Source organism: Fukomys damarensis, unplaced genomic scaffold, assembly GCF_012274545.1.
Source record: "Fukomys damarensis isolate Sample0158 unplaced genomic scaffold, DMR_v1.0_HiC HiC_scaffold_24, whole genome shotgun sequence".
Taxonomy (NCBI): Eukaryota; Metazoa; Chordata; class Mammalia; order Rodentia; family Bathyergidae; genus Fukomys; species Fukomys damarensis.
Genome location: NW_022900936.1, coordinates 68853619 through 68877289, shown reverse-complemented (window position 1 = coordinate 68877289; position 23671 = coordinate 68853619). Strand labels below are relative to the sequence as shown.

At 39.6% G+C, this 23671-nt stretch overlaps 1 protein-coding gene across 3 annotated transcripts in view; it reads left to right on the top strand.

Moving 5' to 3' along the window:
• Positions 1 to 16: 16 nt before the first annotated feature.
• The window catches only part of Znf148 (zinc finger protein 148), a 135403-nt gene continuing 111748 nt past the window's right edge, over positions 17 to 23671 (top strand). For all 3 annotated transcript variants that reach the window (XM_010618304.3, XM_010618291.3, XM_010618297.3), the window contains exon 1: positions 17 to 544. The gene's annotated coding sequence lies outside the window, so the exon portion shown is untranslated. The remainder of the gene's footprint in view (positions 545 to 23671) is intronic.

Below are 23671 nucleotides of genomic sequence, written 5' to 3'. Positions count from 1 at the left end.
GCGGGGTGCCGGGTGTGGGTGTGAGGAGGCCGGGCGGACGCCGCTCTCTGTCCGCCGAGCCTGGTGCAGTGCTTTCTGCGCCGCAGGCCTCAGTCGCGGCTGCTGCCCCAGTGTGCTCTTCGGGAGCAGGGAAGGGCAGGGGATGGGGAGAGGGAACGCCTGCAGGAAGCCGGTGGGATCGCGAGAGGGGGAGAGGATGGGGACGCAGCCGGGGAGGTGGAGGAATGCAGGGGTGGCCCTAGAGGAGTCTTGAGATTTCCGAGGGGTGTTCATTGTGCAGCTACGTTAGGTATTTCATTATGGGAAGAAGTGGAGCGTTTCCGAGGCAAGGGAAGAAGGGATACAGGAGTTTTCCTTGAATAGAAAGGAAAGCGTTTGAAGCCAGGAGGAGTGCTAAATATTAGAGAAGATCAGGGAATGCATAATAGAATAGACAGATGTGGCATAATTAATAAACGCTGGCCCAAGGACTAAAGAGTTATTCCAGATGGGCCAGGACGGCCTCGTTCCGAACCTGTCTGGGCTCTTCAGTAGATGACGTCTGGTAAGTGTGGGTCTGGGCCTTGGTGGGGGTCGTTGAGAATGAGACCTTAGATTATAGTTTGGTTTGAGACCTTTTAGTCTTGCACCAGGGAAGATGAAAACCCTTTTAACAGACTTTGAAAAAAGAGCCTGCCTGTGGGGAGGGATTCTTAAGGCCGGAGAATTTGGATTTTTAGCAGATCTAGATTACTGTTACTTACCAGAAGCTGGATGAACACTGTTCTGGCAAATGCTGGAATGGAAATTACTTTACTCAGTGCTTTTCTTCTTCGCTGTCCATCTTATTTGGACCCGTGGAGCTGGTGCCTATCATTCAGCCTGGGTTGTAGCACATGAGATTATACTTGATGGTGGGGGGAGCTCCGTAGCTCACACGAGTATAGTTTGCTCGATTGGTTCTGGACCTGTGGGGCTGGCAGGATATCTTTTGCCATTCACAGTAACCAAATGTACTCCCCTGAGCCATGGTGATGTTGAAGAAAATATAGCTGCCAGCAAAATGCAGGCATGCAGAATGGAGGATTTCTAGAATGTCAGTTTTGGTCTTAGATTGTAAGGAGGTCAGGACGGTAAGAACCTGAAGAGACTGGATGATTCTAAAGCCAGAGTGGAGGGACAGTTAATATCTCTATCAGGAATGAACTAAGCTCTGGATTTACAGAGCCCACAACAGACCTGATTTCCATTTCCCTTTCCATGAGGGAGCTCTGGGAGAAAGCACTTTTTGTTTTTTATTTTTTATTTTTGGCAGGGGGCTGTTAGGGTCAGGGCCTTGAACTTGCTATGTAGCCCAGCCCAGACTGGCCTTGAATTTGAAGGCCTCCTGCTTCAGCTTCCCCAGTGCCAGAATTATAGGTGTTTGCTACAGGCTTGACTGTAAGAACCATGCTCTTAACATTTGCCCAGGTATTATTCACTTTTGGTATTAAATACTACATTTCGTTGTAATAGTTCTTCCACTGAAGAGAGTCATAAGCATGTTAAATGTGAAACAAATTAAAAGTGAAGAGATTAATGGGGAAGATGGAATGAAATTTGGGAAAGGGAAGGGAAAATTCATTCCTTTAGTAGGTACTATATCTGTAAAGAACCCTAATTTATCATTGGAGTGGAGAGGGGTTTTTATTTTTATAAATTTTCTTATAGAAATAACCTGGCATTATTACTTTAAGCATTTGGAAAACTTTGTCGGTACATTTAGATTTACTCACTTTGTGAAAGAACTTTGCACTATATAGTAGTATGTGTACCTGTTTTTATGTCATAGTATGAGAAGGTCATTTTTTTTCCTTCCCTTCCCCTCTTTAGTACTTAATATTATCTGTTTTTTGTAGGTATACTGCACTTAAATATGGTATGTCATTGTTTTTCTTGTCTTTTAAGTTCTGAAATAATACACACACACACACACACACACACACACACACACACACACACACACACTTTTTTTTGCTTTGAGAGTATCTTGCTTTTTAGAGTTCAGGCTGTCCTTGAACTCACTATGTAGCCCAGGCTGGCCTCAAATTTTGGAGCTCCTCCTGCCTCATCCTAAGTGCTGGAATTTTAGGGGTTCACCACCACACCTGGTAATGAGATTACTAATTCTAATTATTTTTTTGTAGTTCTTTCCATGCTTTGAATTCTTTAGGTCTCCAAGTAACAGGCATATAACATTATTCGTTTATCAAAATGACATTATCAAGGAGTCAGACTGGGGCCTGGGATTTAGCTCAGTGGTTCCGCCGCTTGCCTGGAAAGGAGTCACACTGCCATGAATGAGAAAGTTTTGTGTCATTGACCTTATCTGCTTTTTCTCCTTTCTGATTTTATTGTTATTATTTGAGTTCTTTATTTCATGCTTGTATCTTTAAATAATAAGCTTATGCTTTGAATTTAGTCTGACTACTTTAGGCTCTGTCTCTTGATTTCTCCACTGTGTTAGATGAGGGTTTAGACTAGGACCCCTTTGAGGAGGAGAGAAGTGTTTAGGGTTAGGCTGGAAATCCTGGGTAAATCACAAAGGGAAGTTAAGGAAGTCTGGGTGGTAGGAAACAGCACCCTTGCAGCATTAAATTTGCTGGTTAGAGACAAGGAGTTACTTGACTGTGACGGTAGTTCATCTTGGAATTAGTTTCCAGGTTGCATTTGCAGTGTCCTCATGGAGAGTTTTAGTACTGGGACCAGGAACTGTGTACCAGCGACCCCAGGATATTCCTTGAAGGCTTCTGCAGCAGTTCTTAGGTTTTAGGACAGAACAGTGTGGATGGATGTGTTTTGGGTGGGGTGGGAGGAGAAACAGAAAAATGTGATAAGGGGATGAGGGACAGCATTTGATGGAGGTGAGGATAATTTGTAGGGAATGCTGAAGAAAAAAAGAATCCTGAGGGCTTTTGATAGAGTTGTCATGAACAGGTTGTAACTCACAGTGTGGTATGACTGAAGTTTGTGGCAGTTAGAAGAAAATGAGTATATTGAAGTCACTGATATAATGGGAATATGTTGGGAAGAACTATGCTATTCATTCATTAGGATAATGTCTTAAAATATGAGCGTTTTTGCAATCTGTATCTGAGTACCAGTCCGTGTGATGGGACTGGGAGAATATAAAACAGCTCTATGTTTAGGAAGTCTTGTTCAAGTAACTGCACCCCCTCCTTCCCCAGTACTGGGTATGTTCATGAACCCAGGACCTTTGCACTAAGGTTCATTGCCAGCCCCACCCCCTTTGAGACAGTCTTGCTATGTAGTTCATGGTGGCCTTGAACTCACTATGTAGCCCAGGCAGGCCTTGAATTCATGGCAATTCTCTCAAGTGCTGGGATCACAGGCGTGTGCCACCACACCTGGTTTATTTTTTATTTAGAGCTAGGATCTCTGAGTTGCCTAGGCTGGGCTTGAATTTGTGATCCTGCTTCCAGCCTCCCAGAGTGCTGGGCATTCAGGTGTGTGCCTCCATCTCTCTCCAAAGGAGGCTTCCTTAGTCTTATTAACAGTATTCACAAGTAGAGTTTTATGCTAAATTTTATATTTACTTAGTTAATGGGAATTATTCTTGGTTTTGCAAATGGTAACTAGATTGTAATCTGGCCTAGAGCTGGGACTATTTCATCTTTGGGGAAATTTAACAGTTTGATGTTTTTTGGAGACGGGGTTCACTGTATAGTTCAAGCTGCCCTTGAACTCACTATATAACCCAGATTGACCTTGAATTCAATGTGATCCTCCTGTCTCATCCTCCTGAGTGTTGGGATTACAGGCACTCACCAGCATGCCAAATTCTTGAGTGTTCAATAAATATGTGTTGAAGACTGCTGGAAAGTATATTTACTGTCAGTAAGACTGATGGGACTGTATGAAATTGCTGAGTGCTGTGAGAATAGTGTAGACAAACGAATGTGTGTGTGTGTGTGTGTGTGTGTGTGTGTGTGTGTGTGTTGGAGGAAGTGGAGGAGGAATCTGCCTGTGGAGGACCTTTAGATTAAGGGAAGAATGCAGATAATGGATTAGAATGGAACTGTAATAATCCTGCAGAAACATTGAAGGGGAGGATCAAAGGGTCTCTTCTCATCCGAGGCTCATTTTATCTGGAATCTGGTCTGGAGCAAGGGCACTGGTTTAAGAGCTGAGCATGGTGGCTCATGCCTGTAATCCTAGCACTTGTGAGGCTGAGGCAGGAGGGATCACCATTTGTTTGAGGCCATATAGTGAGTTCAAGGCCAGCCAGAACTATAGAGCAAGACCCTATTTCCCAAAAAAAAAAAAAGAAAAAAAAAAGACATGGTTTAATTTACATTTTCTTATTGCATTCTTTTTTTTTTGAGACAGTGTCTTGTTTTGTAGCTCTGGCTGGCCTTGAACTCGCTATGTAGCCCAGGCAGGCCTGGAACTAGTATTGGTGATCCTCCTGCCTCAGCCTCCTGAGTACTGGGATCATAGGCATGTACCACCATGCCCGGCATTTCATTCATTTTTAAAACAATCAAAATTAAAGGAAGTTTCTTCCCTCAAGGAATTTACAGTATTTACATTCTTTTTAGGGAGGGAAGACAGTTGTGAAATAATTCAGTAATAGTGTAAGATTTCAGAAAATTGATTTTCTTCAGAAAATGAGTATCTTCAGATGAGATTTTTTTTTTCTGTTTTTGTAGTCATTTTCAGAGGTAGTGCTCAGAACATTTTTTAGAACCCCCTTTCTGAGTTACCTTTGCATTATCCCCAAAAAAAAAAAAAAGAAAAAAAAAAGACATGGTTTAATTTACATTTTCTTATTGCATTCTTTTTTTTTTGAGACAGTGTCTTGTTTTGTAGCTCTGGCTGGCCTTGAACTCGCTATGTAGCCCAGGCAGGCCTGGAACTAGTATTGGTGATCCTCCTGCCTCAGCCTCCTGAGTACTGGGATCATAGGCATGTACCACCATGCCCGGCATTTCATTCATTTTTAAAACAATCAAAATTAAAGGAAGTTTCTTCCCTCAAGGAATTTACAGTATTTACATTCTTTTTAGGGAGGGAAGACAGTTGTGAAATAATTCAGTAATAGTGTAAGATTTCAGAAAATTGATTTTCTTCAGAAAATGAGTATCTTCAGATGAGATTTTTTTTTTCTGTTTTTGTAGTCATTTTCAGAGGTAGTGCTCAGAACATTTTTTAGAACCCCCTTTCTGAGTTACCTTTGCATCTTTAGCATCATCTATATACTTAACTATTAAGTACCTATTGTGTGGTCTTGGGGCAGGGGACTGTAAAATGAGCAAAATGTGGTCCCTATTCTTTAGGAGTTTATAATTCCTTCAGGATGGCCCCTTTATAAATAACACAAGGTGTAGTAGTATCTAAGTAGTGTCATTGTTGACAGTTCTTTACTTTGAAATATTTAATTTTTAGAAATGCTGAAGCATTATAAAATAGAATAAATAAAGAATAGTAAATAAATTGTTAGTCAAAGAAATGGTAATGGGCTGGGCTTGGTGATGAATGCCTATAATCCCAGTACTCGGGAGGCTGAGGCAGGAGGATCTCCATGAGTTCTAGGCCAGTTTGAACTATACCAAACTGCGCTGAAAGACCTTGTTTCAGAAAAGAAAAAAGAAAAAAAAAAAAAGAAATGGGAATGATTTTCTTGATTCACTTATTAACTGATCTTGGAAAACACATCCAAAGAGGAAGTTGGAGATGTTTTGGACAGTGGCAGTAGCCTTATATAAGTTAGCTAGGCACTAGATAAATGTTGGTTGCATGCATCAGATGCTTAGATGAATTAGATACCTGATAGCCTCCCCGTAACTTCTATTAGAGGACCACACTGACTTGAATGTGTAAATAAACTCTGGGCATGTTAACGATCTCATTACCTTCAGCAAGGCTCCTCATGGTTCAATTTCCAAATGACTTGCCGACAGTAAGTGCTAGAGAAGTTCAGAGAATGGAGCAACGAATATTGGCTAAGGTTTGGGGAAAGGATTTGAGTAAATTGTAATTTAACTCGATATTTGAAAGTATTCTTTATGGATCTCAGAGAGGAACTGGATAGCTCCAAATTTTAGTGGTAGGCCTAGAATGAACCTGGAGTCCAGATCTATTTTTCATTGAATGCATTCTGCCTATTTCATTTCAGCTGCTTCTACTGGTCTGGTCTTTTTGATTTTGAGACAAGATCTTACTATAGTTCAGGCTGGTCTTGAACTCACTGTGTAGCCCAAGCTGGCCTTGAACTTATGATGATGCTCCTGCCTCAGCCCCTTGAGTGCTGGAATCACAGGCGTGCACCATCAGTCCCTGCTTGGCTTGGTTTTTTCTTTTCAAATTTGCATTTGTCAGATAGATGTGGAGCCCCTTGCAACAACTGTGAGGTCTGTTTCTGTCTGTGCCCAGGGTAACTTTTAGATCATCCTTTGAGTCTGTACCCTGAAAAATTTTTGGTCTCTGTGAGTGAAGAGAATAAATCAACTTGGCCCTGTTAGCCTGGCATTTTCCTGTACGCTTTTCTCAAAGCTGCTTTTTGAATTACGAATAGAGCAGACAGAGGACTTAGGGCATGTGTCCAGTGGACACATGCTTATTGAATAAATGAGGGAAAGAGAAAGTGTATGAGGTAATTTAGGAGAGCCGAATTATCTGTGTTTTCTGTTACTGTTTCTTTTTCTACATAGAATTTAATGGGATTGATTAAAAATATGTGCACTAAAATGAATTGAAATGATTTAAGGAGTTGTAGTTGGAGAGAAAACAAAGAAGGAAAAATCTGTTTAAAAGAGTGTAAGATCAATCAGTATGAATGTTGGAGGTCTAGGAGTAAGATGGATGAGCAGAGAAATGGTATCTGATACTAAGGATGATTCTGAAAGAAGGAGAAAGATTAAAATATGACAGACTATGTTTAGAGTAAAGCATGAGAAAATGGAAGCTAAAAGGGATTAGTTGAAAGGGCTGTGTTAAGGAGGAAGATGGTAAGGCTGTTTGGAGGATAAGAATAACAGAAGTTTGGATATAATAGAAATTATTTATGTGATTTATAATTGAGGGTTTCAAAAAGTGATGGAATGAATTTTCTTTATTTAACAGATAATACAGATTTGTTATATGCAAAAGCATTGTTAGATGCCATCAGGAATAAGTCCTTTGGGATTTATATTCTGGTAGGGGGAGCTAGACTTACACAAATACCTACACTATGGTCACAAGTGTATCAGAAAAATAACCTAATGTTACTGACAATAGAAGGTAGAAAAGGCATTTGACTGGGGGAGAGCTTGGGCCTGCATTTTAGTAGTATAAAGTAGAATTTTAGCTAGTCTTTGAAGAGAGGTAGGTCTGACAGATTAAGGAGAGCATTCCAACTTGAGGGAATAACATAAGCACAGATTTAGAGGAGAATCCTACCATCTAAGGGGAATGGTGAGTTAGGTTTTAGTTTCCAAACTGTGACCCACCATTAGAACTAGGTCACATGTTCACCTAATATATTCATGTGTGAATGTTTGTGTATATGTGTATGTCAAAAAGCTTAATAATATAGTACTGTCCTTACCCAGTTAGAGGCACTTGGATGTTACCTGTTCTAAAACAACAAAGCACAGCTGGCTGGGAGTGGGGAGGGAAGCTAGTTGTCATCCATTGAACTGATTGCATGACCAACTGAATAATTCGTCACAACCTGTAGTGTGGAACCCAGAGTTCACGAGTGGGGTATAATATGATAGAAGGAAGGAAGGGTCAGTTGGGATTGGGTAGAAAATGGATGACCGTGAAAGCTAAATTAAGTAGTTTGTATTGATAAGACATAGTGTTGTGCTTAGTAAGCAAACAGAAGCTGGGTTTTAGTCTTGGCCTATCAATTTATTCACTCTGTGATTATAGAGAATTACTTCCTTTCAGAGACTGAGAATTTCTCACCAGGAAATTGATAATCATTATACCTTCCTGGTAAGGGTTATTGTGAGGGTTTGAGGATTAAATTGTGTTAATATAAGATTAAAGTATGTTAAACATATTTCATTAATATACAGCTATTGAATTTTTTGAGAAATGAGCCGACTGTGTATTAGATAATTTTTTGCAGTGCTGGGGATAGAACCCAGGGCCTGGCACATGCTATGCAAGGACTCTACTGCTGAGCTCCACCAAGCTCTAGACTCTTCAATCTGACAATAGCTATACCATACAGAGGGGCAGTGTGGGAGGACAGTAAACCTGGAGGTGAGAGGACCTGTTAGGGGGCTGGCAGAGAAACAAAGAACTTGGGTTAGCTAGACAATGGTAGGATTAGAAATGAGGGAATGGGATGTGGTTTGAATAGAGGTACCAATAACTGGAAAGATGGCTGTGTATTTAGAGTTGTGGAAAGATTCATATGGCGGCAGCTGAAATTGCATTGAATTTTTTGGTAGTTTAGTGGGGTACATTAGAGTAAAGAGTGCAATTTCTTTCATGTAATGGAAGCTCAATTATTTGTTGAATGATTAAGTATATAATCTATGGAATAAATTGTGAGTAAAGAGTGAGTTAGATGCAGGTTGCTTTTGATGGAATGCTGGAATTTACTCGGTAGAGAATAGTTTTTGTACATTTATCATATATAAGTTTCCATGGTAAGCAGTGTGAAGGATGTTTACATATGGCAGAGTCCATATGTCTTTCAAGTATTTAGAGACAAAATGTATACACATCTGTCTGTGACACAGATATCATGGTAGCCTTGATTAGGGATGGTTTGGTGGGAAATTAGTGTGTAGTTTTGACCTTGAAGGATAAATAGAATTATTGAGGGTTGACGTTCCAAGAAGAGGGAGTGACACAGCAGCAAAGTTGTAGGCATGTTTAAGGGTTGGTGGTTTCTTTCATATTTTTTTGGTTTTTTTGAGGCAAGGTCTCACCATGCAGTTCAGGCTGGCTTTGAACTCACTTTGCAGCCCAGGTTGACCTTGAATTCATGGCGATGCTCCTGCCTCAGCCTCCCAAGTGCTGGGATTACAGGCGTGTGCCACCATGCCTTGCTGGTTAGATTAGCTATAATTTAGGGTTCATATTAAGGAATGGAGGAAAATAAAGCTGGAAAGTAGATTGATGATATCAAAATTCAGACCAATTAGTTTTTAAAAGTTTATTTATTGAGATATGATGTAAACAGTAAAGTATTCCAACTAAGGGTATAGGATAATGAGTTTTTTCACTTTATTTGTTTATTGTTTGGTACTGGGGATTGAACTAGGGTCCTTGTGCTTGTGAGGCAAGTGGTGGAACCACTGAGCTAAATCCCAGGGCCTGAATTTTCCTAAATGATACATTTATGTAGCTACAACCCACTTCAATACAAAGGAATATTTATAATGTCCCAGAAAGCTCCATTGTGTCTTCCCGAAGTTGCTGTCTCCTCCAACCCACAGTAACCTGTATTCTGGCCTCTATCATGACAGGGTAGTTCTGTTTTTGAATTTCACATAAGTGAAATTATATTTCTGTGTTGGGTTTCTTTTACTCAACGGTATGTAAGATTTATCCATTTTGCATATAGCAGTAGTTCATTCTTTTTCATTCCTCCTTAAGAGTCCTTTATTTGAATAGAGTCTGATATTTTTATTCTGTGATTGTTGGACACTGAGTAGTTACTATTTTGGAGAAGACTGAGAAGTTTTTTTTTGTTTGTTTGTTTTGTTTTTTTGTACCAGGAATTGAACTCAGGACCTTGAACTTGCCAGACAGGCTCAGCACCACTGAGCTAAATTCTTGGCCCAAGACTAAGAAGTTTATTTATTTATTTTTTAAAAATAAATTTTATCCTCCCAGTCCCCTTCTCCTCTCTGTGTACAAAAGCTTTGTTTCCATTTTTTCCTTTTTTCATTTTTTTCCCCAAGACTAAGAAGTTTTAACTGGAGTCAGTATGGAGTGGGGAGCATTGATTCAAGGTTACGATAAGTTACCCAGTGGAGGAAAGGAAAAGCTCGAGTGTGCTCTAGAGCAGTGTGGTGAACCTTTCAGAACTTTCAATCATACAAATGGCCTGCTGCGGCCATTCACCACCGACTGCTCCGGGACTTAATACCCAGGAGGACCAAGAACTGTGGTGCCATTAACAGAATTAATTGGATTAGTTAGCTGAACTATTTTTGTGTTTTAAAACACACTGACTATGAGAGGCACCCAATGGAAGCATCCATGGGGAGTTCTCTAGCTAGAGTTAAAAAATACTGGATTGGATCTAAGGAAGAGGTCCAGTAGAGATTTGGAATTGCCTACATGGAGCTGATAATTGAAGCTGCTGATTCTGGACTTGGTAGGGTGCTGATGGTTTTGAAATTGTTTGGAGTGGTAACCGCAGTGCTAATTGAAGCAGTAGTTGCATCCAGGTAAGAAGATACCAATACACCAATTCCTCAGGCGCAACATGCAGTAGACATTAATGGTTTAGACATTATTTTTGGAAGCTGGGGGAAGGTCCACGTGAAGAGTGAAAGTGTAGAAGCAAGGCTAAGGGGTGAGGCCCTGAGCAGGAGGAGGCTTTTGGAAAGAAGAAGCAACTAGAGATGAGGAGTGGAATCAGTGTAAGAATGTGCAGAATTGAGTCCTGTGCCTATGCAAACCGAGGGTCTTAGGCCAAGAGAGGGTAGAACTTGAATGGTAGGATTTGGTGCATGGATTTTTTTGTTTTTCTGGTCTTCAAGAGCAATTTAGAGGCCTGAGTACATGGAGGTTTACTGAGTGAGTAGGAAGAATACCAAAGCAGTGACTATAGGAATTGTATTAAGGATTTAAGTTTAAGAAGAAAGAACGACTTACTCCAAAACTGGAGGCAGAAGTAACAGACGGATGAAAAATATAGTATTTTAGAAACTGTAAAGAAGATCACAGGTGGAGGTGGTGTGATCTGAGGGAATTTCATGTAAAGAATTGAGAATTTCATGGGATCAAGGATTTGAATATGAAGATGATGTAGATTAGTGAATGAGCTGGAGAGTTGTGTTTAGAATAATCCTTCGAGGAAGACTGCCAATGGTGAGTGGGTGCGGAGAGGGAGGTCACTTGTTCCTGCCGTGAAGGTCATCGCGTACTGCAGAGGGCATTGTGAAGTGGTGACGGACGGGTTTCAGTTATGTGATGCCAGATGCTTGCCAAGAGCTTGCATGTAACTAGAATATGTATGGCAGTGGCTGTTTTTTGTTGTTGTTTTGTGTTTTAAAGGCACCTCTGAAGTTACAGCACTTCCAAGTGATGACCTGCTTTTCAATATATATGGCTAACTGAAACACACATGTGGGTTTTAGGAGCTGAGGAAGGTCAGAGTGAAGAGAGTTCCTCAGCGTTGTTGAAGTTTTTAAGAATAATGGCCGATAGGAAGGTATTCTGGTTCTTGGTAGATGTGGCAGAGGGAATGGTTTATGTTACTAACATGAGTTGCAAAGTGAATTTTTGGTGACAGAGAAACAGTGGAAGTGGCCTTGGGGAGTCAGAAGCAGTAAGACCATTTATCAGACTGAAAGAGTAGGAGAATGATAGAGCTAAGACACAAGAAAAATGGGAGATGGTGTTAACAGTCCAGATGAGAGCTAATAAAAATCCAATTTTTGGATTGGGCGTGGTGGCACCTGCCTGCAATCCCAGCACTCAGGAGGCTGAGGCAGGAATATCACTATGAGTTCAAGGCCAGCCTGTGCTACAGTGAGGTGTTTTCTGGGTACTGGAATTGAACTCAGGTTCTCACTCTTGCTAGGCAGGTGCTACACTGCTGAGCTATATCCTTGATTCTACATAGTGAGTTTAAGGCTAGCATGAACTGCTTGAGACCCTCTCTCAAGGGGGAAAAAAAAATCCAGATTGTTTTTGTGGCACGGGAAGTGAAAGAAACAAATGGTTTTGTACATTCACCTGTTATTTCAATTTCTTTCTTTCTTTTTTTTGGTTTTTTGATACAGGGTCTCACCATGTAGTTGAGACTTGACCTGGAACTCACTGTGTAGCCCAGGCTGGTCTTGAACTCTCAGCGATCCTCCTGCCTCAGGCTCCTGAGTGCCACAACACCCGGCTCAATTTATTTACAAAATAAATTGTACTTACAGAATGAAAACCATTCATATGTAATATACTGGGGTAAATTAATCTGAGAGACATTGGAGGATTAGAAGTGAGACTTTGGGAAAACAGTGTGAAAAGACAAAAGACATAGGGCAGTTTGCGAACAACAGAACATGGACGAGTTGATAGATGCTAATGAATAGATGGACTGGAAATGAAGGAGGATGCTGGAGTGGACCTGAATGTGATTAAAGGGAGACAAAGCCGAAAAGGAGTGGCTTTCAGTAGAGAAAACACAGAGACATTGTGCTGCTTAGGAAATGGCCGCACATAGTAAGGTACAGGTCCACAGTGGGGAGAAAGAGGTAGATGGCAGGGAGAAGGTGCCTCTGCTTTCCTCTTTTGTCTGGCACGACTTAATTTTCTCTCTGTATCATGACGTATATCTGACTTAGTTACTTTCCTGTCACTGAGACACAGTTCCTGACACCCACAGTGTAGAGGAGGAGAGATTTATTTTGGCTCCTGGTGTTTAGAGGACTCTGTCCATAGTCCATGGTCTCCAGGCAGGAAGGGTCTCAGGAGGAAAGCAGCTCACATCACAGGGGCCAGGAAGTGGAAAAGGGAGGAGCCAGAGGCAGATAAACTCTTCCACGTCATGCCCCCAAGTGACCCACGCCCCACAGGCCTCATCTCTAACAGCACAGGCAACTCTGAACTCATCATGGACCAATCCACTAATGAGGACAGTGCCCCCAAGATCCAGTCACTTTCCAAAAGTCAGCTCATGAGCCTTTTGGGGGATATTCTAGATGTAAGTCATAACAATCTCATTTTCTTTAAAAAAAAAAAAAAAAGTTGGATGTGGTGGCACACACCTGTAATCGTAGCACTTAGGAAAGCCAAGACGGGAGGATTGCTAAGAATTTAAGGCCAGCCTGGGCTACACAGTGAAACCCTGTCTCCAAACAAAAGCCAGTCTTGCTGTTTTGTGCTAGGTTGGCAGAAGCCTTTCTTATTCTTCTCCTGCCTCAGCTGGCCAAGTAGCTGGGACTAAGGTAGATATCACTGTGCCCAGTTATCTCATGTATTTTGTTAGTGACTTAGAAGCTTGTTGTGTCTTTCCATTTCATTTATTGAATGTATATAGATGCTTCCCAGATATACGATTCTAAATAAGCTTTCTGAACTTACTTCTATTTCTTGATTATTATTTATTGAACATTTATAAAGGAGTTATCCTATCAATTCCAAAAACAAAGAAACTTCTGTTTTTTAAAATCTTGAACATTACAACCTTAGGGTAATCCTTTGTCATTTTCCTTATACTTAACTTGATTGCTGATATTTAAGACTTAGACCAAGCCTCTTATTCTTTAGCTTAATGTCTTTACTCCCAAACTTTTTCTTGTTCAGTCTTTTTCTCATCATTTTTTGGTTTTGAGATATGGTCTTGCTATTTAGTTTAGGCCAGATTTGAATTTACTATGTAGCCCTGGTGCTGGCCTTGAACTCACAGTGATCCTCCTGCCTCAGCCTTGTGAGTGCTGGAATTACAGGCATTTGCCACCATCCCAGAACTTGTCCAGTTGTGTGTGTGTATCTGTGTCTCTCTCTCCCTCTCTCTCTCCCCTCCCCTACTTCTTTCTTTTTCTTTTTTAATTCTTTTGAGAGGATACCAAGAAAGGGAATAGCTGGGTCAAAGGGAATCTCTAGTTGTAGTTCTTTGAGGAATCTCCAAACTGATTTCCATAGTAGTTGCACCAGTCTACACTTGCACCAGCAGCGGAGAAGGGTAAGGATGGATATCTTAAGGAAGGATTACTGTGGAAATGGAAAGATGATGTATGTTTTTAATGATAGCTATTTATTTATAGTTTATATTGATAATTGATTTAATAAGATTGGAGTAGGATGCCTGAAAATCTGGTTGGCATGGAGTTTTCCTTATAAATCTGAGAAGAGCCAATACTCAAGGGATTACAGTGAAATATACTTGGTGTTCTGCAAGGTCCTGGGTATGTGTGTTTGTCAGAGTGTACATCCTCGTGTAGATGCATATGTTAGTGGAGAGAATTTGTTCATTTTATTAGGTTGTGTAATTAATCTTTAGGGAGCTGGTGTGGAGACCCAAATTGTGAATGATGCAAGTGAATTATTAGGGAGTATTTGGAAAAGTTGCTGTCAAAGTTTTGGGAGTATATTTAGGAAATGGGGTTTTCAGTGACAAGTGGCCTTTTTGGAATAGTTTCACAAAATTTGAGGCTAGAATGGAGCAGATTTGTGTGTTAAGCTGGAAAATGTTAGCTTTGAGGGACTGAGGAAACTAGGCCAGAAAAATGCAGCTTTTGAGAGTTATTTATGAATTAATTTGGTAGGAGCTGATAAAAATTGTAAAGGTTTTGGAGAGGTTTTGATTTTGACTTGGGAGATGTCATGCAAGAGATTTATGAAGCTTGTTAGTATTAGAAAATAAATTTTAAAAGAATAAAATGGATAGATGGTTTAGAGAAGGCTTTTTCTTTAGGGAAAAATACAGCTGTTAGGTTAAAAACAGGCAAGGGAAAACTAAAACGAGTAAGGTATAGAGAAGGAAGAGGGAAGATTAAGGAAGAGACTTCTGAAGGGTTTCTTACTAAAAAGTTGGATGGTGTTAGGAGGCTGTGTTCCGTTGGACACGACTTGTGATGCCTGGCTCAGGAAGGAAAGGAGGTTAAACGCGGTTTGGTGGGGTGTGGGCTTTTCTCAGGATAGGTGTCTTCGCTTTGTTTCTTAAGAAACCCAGGAAGTAGGGAGCGCACCGGTAGCTGGGCTGTAGGCACCGGGAGGCGAGCCTGGGCAGGTTTGGGCCCCTGGGGGCGCTGTTTAGAGCCAGGAGGAGAAGCTTCCGCTTGCTACTTCCGGGGCCCCCCACGCTGCTCCCAAGCGCCCTTTTGTTGTGTGCAGTGGTGGCTGTGCCTTCCGGGTCAGTTGAGGGCCTCTGAATGCTGCACTGGTAGGTGCTTGACTCCCAGCTCTGCCCTCCAGGTCTTCCAAGGGGCTAGACTGTATGCAAAAAAAGGCTAGGCAGGGCCAGGGATTTAGCTCAGTGGTTCCGCCACCTGCCTGGCAAGCGCAAGGATATGAGTTCGATTCCTGGTACCAAAAAAACGAAAAAGGTTGGGCAGTTCACTTGGTTTACTAGTCAAGTACTGTAGTGTTTTAGTTGGAACCAAGCAAAAAATGCATGCTATGTTCGTATTTCCCGTTTGTATTACCTGCATGTTTAGTTACAAGAACCGTCTGAAGATCTTTTCAGAATTAGGCTAAGGGGCAAACTTTTGCTCTCCAGACTTTCCCAAGACTTTTCAGTGCCAGGAAAGAACTGCTTATGTAGTACATGAAAAGCTAAAATTAGGAAATGCAAAGCCGGAGCTCTTCCTGCAGCTTGAACTTAAGTCAGATTTTTTTGTTTTTCATAATAGTTATGATTTGGTGACTTGTTTAGTTTGCATACAGAATTTTACAAAACCGGGCATGGTGTCACTGAGGGCACTGATACAGTCATCACACAGTTTTGAAATTTCAAGTATGTTAAATGTTGCTATAAATAAAATCTGATTCAGATTTTTAGATTTAATAAATCTAAAAATATGTTTGCAGTTGTCCTTTGGATGTAGGAGGTAGTCCTGAGTTTACTCTATGGTTTCTGGGCAGATTTTCCCTATTGTCAGCAGAGTATGGATGTGGGACCTTAACCTGATTGAGATTTCTAGCTTGTTTCACAGCTGGGAATAGACCAGTAAGTCTCTTATTCCCAGTCTGATGACTTATCCAAGAATAGACTGGTGAAACTGGGTATTTGTCTGTTTGGAGGAAAATATGGCTGAGTTGGTTTTCAAGTATTAAAGAACTAAAAAGTGAATGTGGGAATGTTTAATTTACTGTTGAAATGTTTAAGTTTAAATTAATTTCTCTGCACTGGATTTCTTTAAAAATAAAAGGATTTGAGCATATTCCTCTGTTACTTTTAATGGGATTTATATCACGTTTACATTTGATTAAAATATATGCTTATGGTATTTAACTGTGGGTGGACATATTTTTTGCATGGGTATCTTCAGTGTTCAGAGAATAACAAATAATTTGAAAATCTTTAGCCTTCTGGAAAATGGTTGGGAGGGGAGGAATTATGTTAGTTTTGTTAATCTCTGTTTAAAACCTGTGGGCCACTTAGAATGCTTAAAAAAGCACAGATAACCTGTGGACTTTCTGCCCAGCTTTTTATATTACTCTCATTGATATTACTTGGTCAGCTGACAGTAATTGGTGAAGAATTTTTAGTCTGCCTCATACAAAATTACTGTGACTTTTAAGGCCAGGTACCTATGCTCTACCACATCCTCAAAGTTTGAGACAAGGTCTCCCTAAATTACCCAGGCTGGCCCCTAACTTGTGATGCTCCAGCCTTGCTGGGATTACAGACCTCTGTCACTGGGCAGGGAATGCATGGACGCTTTACTGTAACTGAATTGAGATTGGATTATTGTTTTGTTGAAAATTCTGGCTGTTCTGTACCTTTCTTTCTGTTATTACTGAACACAAGCAATCTTTCTTCCTCTTTCCCATCTTCATAAAGTCCTGGGACATTTATTTTGTTTTGTTTTTGAAGCAAAACATTTATTGGTACATTTTAAATATGCATAATGATCGCATTCTTCGTAGGGAATTTGCACCTCTGCAGGAAATGTTCTGCTCTTTCTTTTTTCCCCTTCCCTCCTCCCCTATTCTCCCCCTCCCTGTCTCTATATGCAAACGTTTTGTTTTCATTTTTTTCCTTCTATTTTCACTTTTTTTTGTCACCTCACCCCCCCTTCTTCCCCTTCTCATTTGAACATTTTCTTTCCATTTCCCAATATTTATTTTACATTTTGGTCTTTATTTCCACTTTTTGTTTCTCACACCAGTGCTGTGTTTAAACAAGTACGTCTGATTTATTTCATGTAAAAGTATGGTCTCAAGGTGCATCCATTTATAAATGTCTGAGGCATATCCTTTACTTTTTTCCTCAGTACTGGGAATAGAATACATACAGGTGTGGTACCATTGAGCTACATCCACTGCCCTGGGTGTATCCTTTACGGCAGAGTAGTAGTCCATTGTATAAAAAACCACATCTTTATCCATTGTCAGGTGATGGGCATTTGGTATGCTACCAAGATTTAGCTATTACAAGCTGTGCCACTATAAACATGGGTGTGCATATATTGCTGTGGTATGATGCTTTTAATTTTGGGAGGAACATATCAATAACTGAGCCAGATGGAATCTCCACACGGATTTCCAGTGGTTGCACCAGTCTACACTCCCACCAACAGGAGAGAAGAGTTCCTTTTTCCCCACAACCCTGCCTGCACTTTTTATTGGTTTATTTCTTGATAACACCCATTCTTTCTGAAGTGAGATAGAATGTCATTGTTGTTTTAATTTGCATCTCTTGAATGACCAATGATGTTGAACATTTTTCATATATTTATTTGCTGTTTCTACTTCATCTGAGAAGTGCCTTTTCATTGCAGATGCCCATTTTTGGATTGGGTCTTTAAATTAGGGGAGTCTGATTGTTTTGAGTTCTTTATTCTAGATAATACTTTTAGGAACAGCTGGGGGAAAAAAAACAAAACAAAACAACGTTTTCCCCCACTGTGGGCTTTTTAATCTGTTGGTGGTTTTTCTTGTTGTTCAAAAACTTTTTAATGAGACCCCAGTTGTTGATTCTTTGTGATAGTTCCTGTGTGATCTGGGCTTTGTTCATAAGTCTTTGCCTGTACCAGTGTCTGTGAGAGTTATACTTATTCTATCTTCCAGCGGTTTTAGTGTTTCTGTTTCAATATTTAGATCTTTGATCCATTTCAATTTCAGTTTAGTATGTAGTGAAAGATACGGGTCTAGTTTTAATCCTCGGCATGTGGAAAGCCAGATTTTCCAGCACCATTTATTTTTTATTTATTTTTTTAAATTTTATTGAGTTTATTGGTACTTTTTAAGTATATGGCACAGTTACATTCATCATTGGGATCTTGTACCTTTACATGACAGGTCTTGGTTCTCATTTTTTCTCCCTTCACCCCCTCCATCCTACCCTATTTACAAAAGCTTCGTTTCCATTTTTTCTTTTTCTCATATTTTTTCTTGTCCCTTATTTCCTTTCTCCTATTCTTCCCACTTCCCCTACACCTTTAGTCCTTTTCTTCCTATTTTATATTATCAGTTATACAATTTGTGTACAGTTGTACAATTTACACTTTTAGTTTTTAGACCAGAGAACTATTGGGTATTTACACGTGTGTATTTATTTCACTTAAGAGTATGGCCTCATGCATCCATTTCTCATTCTTTATGGCTGAGTAGTACTCCATTTTATAGAAAAACTACATCTTCTTTACCCAGTCTCCAACTGATGGGCATTGGAGCAGATTCCAACTTTTAGCTGTTACAAACTGTTCCCCTATAAACATGGGTTTCCAACACCATTTATTAAAGAGGCTACCTTTCTTCCAGTAAAGGTGTTTAGCTCCTTTGTAAAAGATAAGGTGGCTGAGTATATCTGGAGTTGTTTCTGCATCTTCCTTTTTTTTTTTGGTACTAGGGATTGAACTTGGGTCCTTGCGCTTGCAAGGCAAGTGATTCATTTCTGCATCTTTTAATCTGTTCTGCTGTGACCCTCAAGTCTGTTCTTTTGCCAGTTCCATGCTGTTTTTAATCACAATAGCTTTCTAGTATAATTTCAAGTCAGGGATTGTGATGCTCCCTGCCTTGCCTTTGTTGCCCAGAGTTGCCTTTGTTATTTTGGGTCTCTTATGGTTCCAAAGTTTAGGATTGTTTTCCCTAATTCTGTGAGATATGGTGTTGAAATTTTGACTGGGATTGCATTAAATCTATAACAATTTTGGAAGAATGGCTGCTTTTACTATATTGGTTTGTCCTACCCAAGAACAAGGGATATCTTTCCATTTTCTGGTATGCACTTCAATCTCCTTTTTCAGAGTACTATAATTTCCACTGTAGAAGTATTTTACTTCCTTTGTTAGATTGATTCCTAGGTATTTCATTTTTTTGGATGCGATTGAGGAGGGTGGTGTTTTCCTAATTTGTCTCTTGGTGAGTTTGTTATCAGTGTACAGGAATACTATTGATTTTTGAGTGTTGACCTTGCATCCAGCTATGCTACTGAATTTGGTTATTAAATCTAAAAGTCTTTTGGTGGAGCTTTTGGGGTCTTTATGTAGAGTATCATGTCATCCCAAATAATGATAGTTTAACTTCTTCCTTTCCTATCCTTCTTCCTTTTATTGCTTTCTCTTATCTAATTGTTCTGGCTAGTGGTTTCAGAACTATATTGAATAAGAGTGGTAATAGTGGACATCCTTGTCTTGTTCTTGATTTTAGAGTGAAAGCCTTCAGTTTTTGTCCATTTAGAATGATGTTGGCTGTTGGCTTATCATAGATAGCTTTTATCAAATTGAGATGAAGACCTTCTATTCCATTTTTTATCATGAATGTGTATTGGACTTTGTCAGATGATTTTTCTGCATCTGTTGGAGGGTCATATAGTTTTTGTCCTTGCCTCTGTTAATATACTGTATTGCATTTATTGATTTGCATATGTTGAACCATCCCTGCATCCCTGGGATGAATCCAACTTGGTCATGGTGTATAATCTTTTTGATAATTTGTTGCATTCTGTTTACCGATATTTATTGAGGATTTTTGTGTGTATGTTCATTAGGGAGATTGGCCTGTAGTTCTTTGTTTTGGATAGATCCTTTTCTGGTTTTGGTATCTGTGTAATGCTTACTTCAGGAATGAATTTAGGAATATTGTTTCCTTTTCAATTTTATTAAATAGTTTGACAAGTAGTGGCAATAGGTCATCTCTAACTTTCTTGTAGAATTCAGCAGTGAATCTGTCATGGTATGGGCTTTCTTTTGTTGGTAGGTTTTTAATTATATCTTTAATTTCATTGACTGATACTGGTTTATTTAAAAATTTTATTCTTGATTCAGTTTTGGTAATTCATATATATGTAGGAGTCTGTCCATTTCTTCTGTATCCATCTGATTAGAATACAGGCTCTTGAAATAAGTTCTGAAGTATTGATATTCTGGATTTCTGCAGATCTGTTGTAATTTCACCCTTTTCATTCCTAATTGCGTGTATTTGAGTCCTTTATTAACTTTTTTGATAAGATTGGCTAAGTGTTTGTCAGTTTTATTTAATCTTTCAAAGAATCAACTCTTTGATTCATAGATTCTTTGTATTGTTTTCTTAGTCTCCATTGCATTAATTTTTTCCTCTGGCCTTTATAGTTTCCTCCCTTAAATGAACTTTGGGCTTGACTTGCTCTTCCTTTTCTAGAAGTTTGAGGTTCAACATTGGATTTTTATTTGAGCCTGCTCTGTTTTCCTGATACTGGAATTCACAGCTATACATTTCTCTCATAGGACTGCTTTCGTTGCATCCCATAAGTTCTGGTATATTGTGTTGACATTATGGTTTAATTGTAGAAACTGTCTAATTTCTTCTTTAATTTCATCTGTGACCCATTGGTTGTTCAGGAGGGTGTTATTTAAATTCCATGTGTTTATGAAGTTCTTGTGTTTTCTTTTGCCATTGATTTCCAGTTTCATTGCACTATGGTCTGATAATATGCATTGGATAATTTAGGTTCCCTTGCATTTACTTAAGCATGTTCTATGTGTAGTTCGCGGTCTGTTTTGGAGAGAACATTCCCTGTGCAGCTGAGAAGAACATATATTCTAACCTTGTTGGGGTGAAACACTCTGGACATATCTACTAAGTCAGCTTGTTCAAAAGTTTGGTTCAGTTCTAATATTTCATTGTTTGTTCTTTGTCTAGTTGATCTGTTTGTGACAGTGGGATAGTGAGGTCCCTCATTACAGTTTTATTAGCAAAGTTGTATTTAAAAATGATGAGATGTTGTAAAATGTATATTTGTCTTCATTCATTTCCTGACACACAACTCCTAAAATCCTTGGACTATCCAAATGGATTGAGGCTTCTTATCCCTGGTAGCCTCCCGGTGTGAGGCGATCCTTGGGAAGACCATGGCTTGATTTGCTGCATGGGACTTGAAGCCCTCCACCCTTAAACCTCTGAGGAGGGAGAGGGTGACGATTGAGAAGACTACCAATGGCCAGTAACATACCCAGTTGTGCACATTCAATGGAATTCTCCACAAAACTCCCAAAGGACTGGATTTGGGGAGTCTCTGGGAGGTGGACTTGTAGAGGAGGTTCCTGGAGGGTGATGCTCCTGGAGAGGACATGGAAGCCCCATGCTCTTTCGCATAGACCTTGCACTCTCTTTTTCTCTGTCTGGTGTTTGTCATTGTCCTTTGTTACATCCTGCATAGTAAGCCAGTAAACATAAATATTACCTTGATTTCTGTGAGCAGTTCTAACAAAGTGTTTGGACTGAGGGAGGGGGTTTGTTTGTTTATTTGTTTTTCTGATACCAGGAATTGAAATCAGAACCTTGCGCTTGCCAGGCAGGTGAGGCACCACTGAGCTACATCCATGGCCCAAACCCATGTTTAGATAGCAGGTTTATCAAGAGCACAGGTAAAACAACTGGAAATTGGTATGCAAAGTTGAAGTCAAAGCAGTGGATCTCTCCAGTTAGATAATTGAATAATTGAATTTAAGGACACCCAGCTGCTGAATTTAGAAGCCTGATACATTGGTTGGTGAGGCGAATCGCCACACTCTTGATGGAGATCAGAGGTCAGTCTTCTGTGTTGGTTTTCATAGTGTGCACCGACAGTGAAAAAAGTTTTCTTCCTATAGACACAGTTTTGATTTGCATGTCTGATGGCTGTGCTATACATCTTTCCATGTGCTTCACCATTATTATAGCTTCTTTATTTTTGTTTGTTTATTTATTTATTTATTTTGGTACAGGGATCGAATTCAGGACCTTGGGCTTTCTAGGCAGGTCGTGGAACCACTGAGTTAAATCCCTGGCCCTATTTTTGTTTTTGAGACAGGGTTTCACTATGTTGCTCAGGGTGGCCTTAAACTATGCGTGGCCTAACTAGACAGCCTCTTGCTTCAGCTTCCTGAGTGCTGAGATTGTAGGTATGCTTGACCAGGCCTAACTTTCTTTTTCACAGAAATACCTATTCAGATCCTTCTCTCATTTTCAAATAGCTTATTTATTTATTTAGTACCAGGGATCGAACTCTGGACGTTGCACTTGCAAGGTAGGCAGAATGATCACTGAGCTAAACCCCCAGCCGTATTTTATAAGATAAAAAGATCTTATCTTTTTATAAGATCTTTTTATCTTATAATAAGATTTCTTTATATATTTCTGGATATTTGACTTTTATCAGATGTATGATTTGAAAATATTTCTGTGTCAATCTGTTGATTACCTTCACTTTCCTAATAGTGTCTCTGAAGCAATAGATTTTTTTGTTATAAAAAATGATTTACCCTATTAAAATTTTAAATATACAATATAATATTAGGACCTTTTCATTTTGTATAGCTGAAACTTTATACCCACAATGTAAAGCAACTCCTCAGTTTTACTGCCTTCATCCCTGGAGACCTTCATTCTCCTTTCTGTTTCCATGAGTGACTACATTAGCTAGTTCTCTTAAGTGGAATCATAAAATATTTGTCTCTCTGACTGGTTTAGTTCACAAAGCATAATGTTCTCTAGGCTCATCTCTGGCAAGTTTCCTTTTTTAAGGTTGAGTAATATTCTGTAATATGTTTGTACCATATTTTCTTTATCTGTTTTTCTTTTGATGCACACTTAGCTTTTTTTTTTTTACATTTTTACTATTATGAATAATACTGCAGTGAATGTTTACTAGTATCTCTTTAAGAACCCAATTTCAATTCATTTGAATAAATACCCAAAGGTGGGGTTACTGAAACATAACGGCAGTTCTGATTTTTGCATTTTGAGGACCTGTCGTAAACTGCATAGTGGCTATACCATTTTCTGTTCCCACCAGAGTATACAAGGTTTCCAGTTTCTCCACATGTTCACCATCATTTGTTTGCAGTTCTGATAAAGGCGATGACCCTAGTAGGTGTGAGGCAATAGATAGCTCCTTGTAGTTTTTTATTTGAATTTCCTTAGTGATTAGGAGTATCGAGCATTTTCTTATGAACCTATTGGCTCTTTGTGTGTTGTCTTTGGAGATGTTTCTATTCAAGTCTTTTGCCACTTTTCACCCTCTCAGTGCTGGGGATTGAACCAAGGGCCTTTGAGTGAACTGAGTATTACACTTCCTCTGCCACTGAACTATCCCTCCAGCCTGGCCATTTTAAAATCTGGTTACAGTATTTGTTGTTTTTTCTTGTTGTTGTTTTAGATATTAGCCTATTGTCAGATGTGGTTTGTGCAGATTTTTCCCAATTCCATGGAGTTACCTTTTCACTCTGTTGATTGTTTTCGTTGTTTGGCAGAAACCCTTTAGTTTGATGTAGTTTCATTTGTCTGTTTGTGCTTTTGTTGCCTATTTGCCTATTTGGTTCCATGTCCAGGAAATTATTGCTATGTCACAAAAAGTCATGAAGCCTTTCCCCTCCTTTTTTCCCTA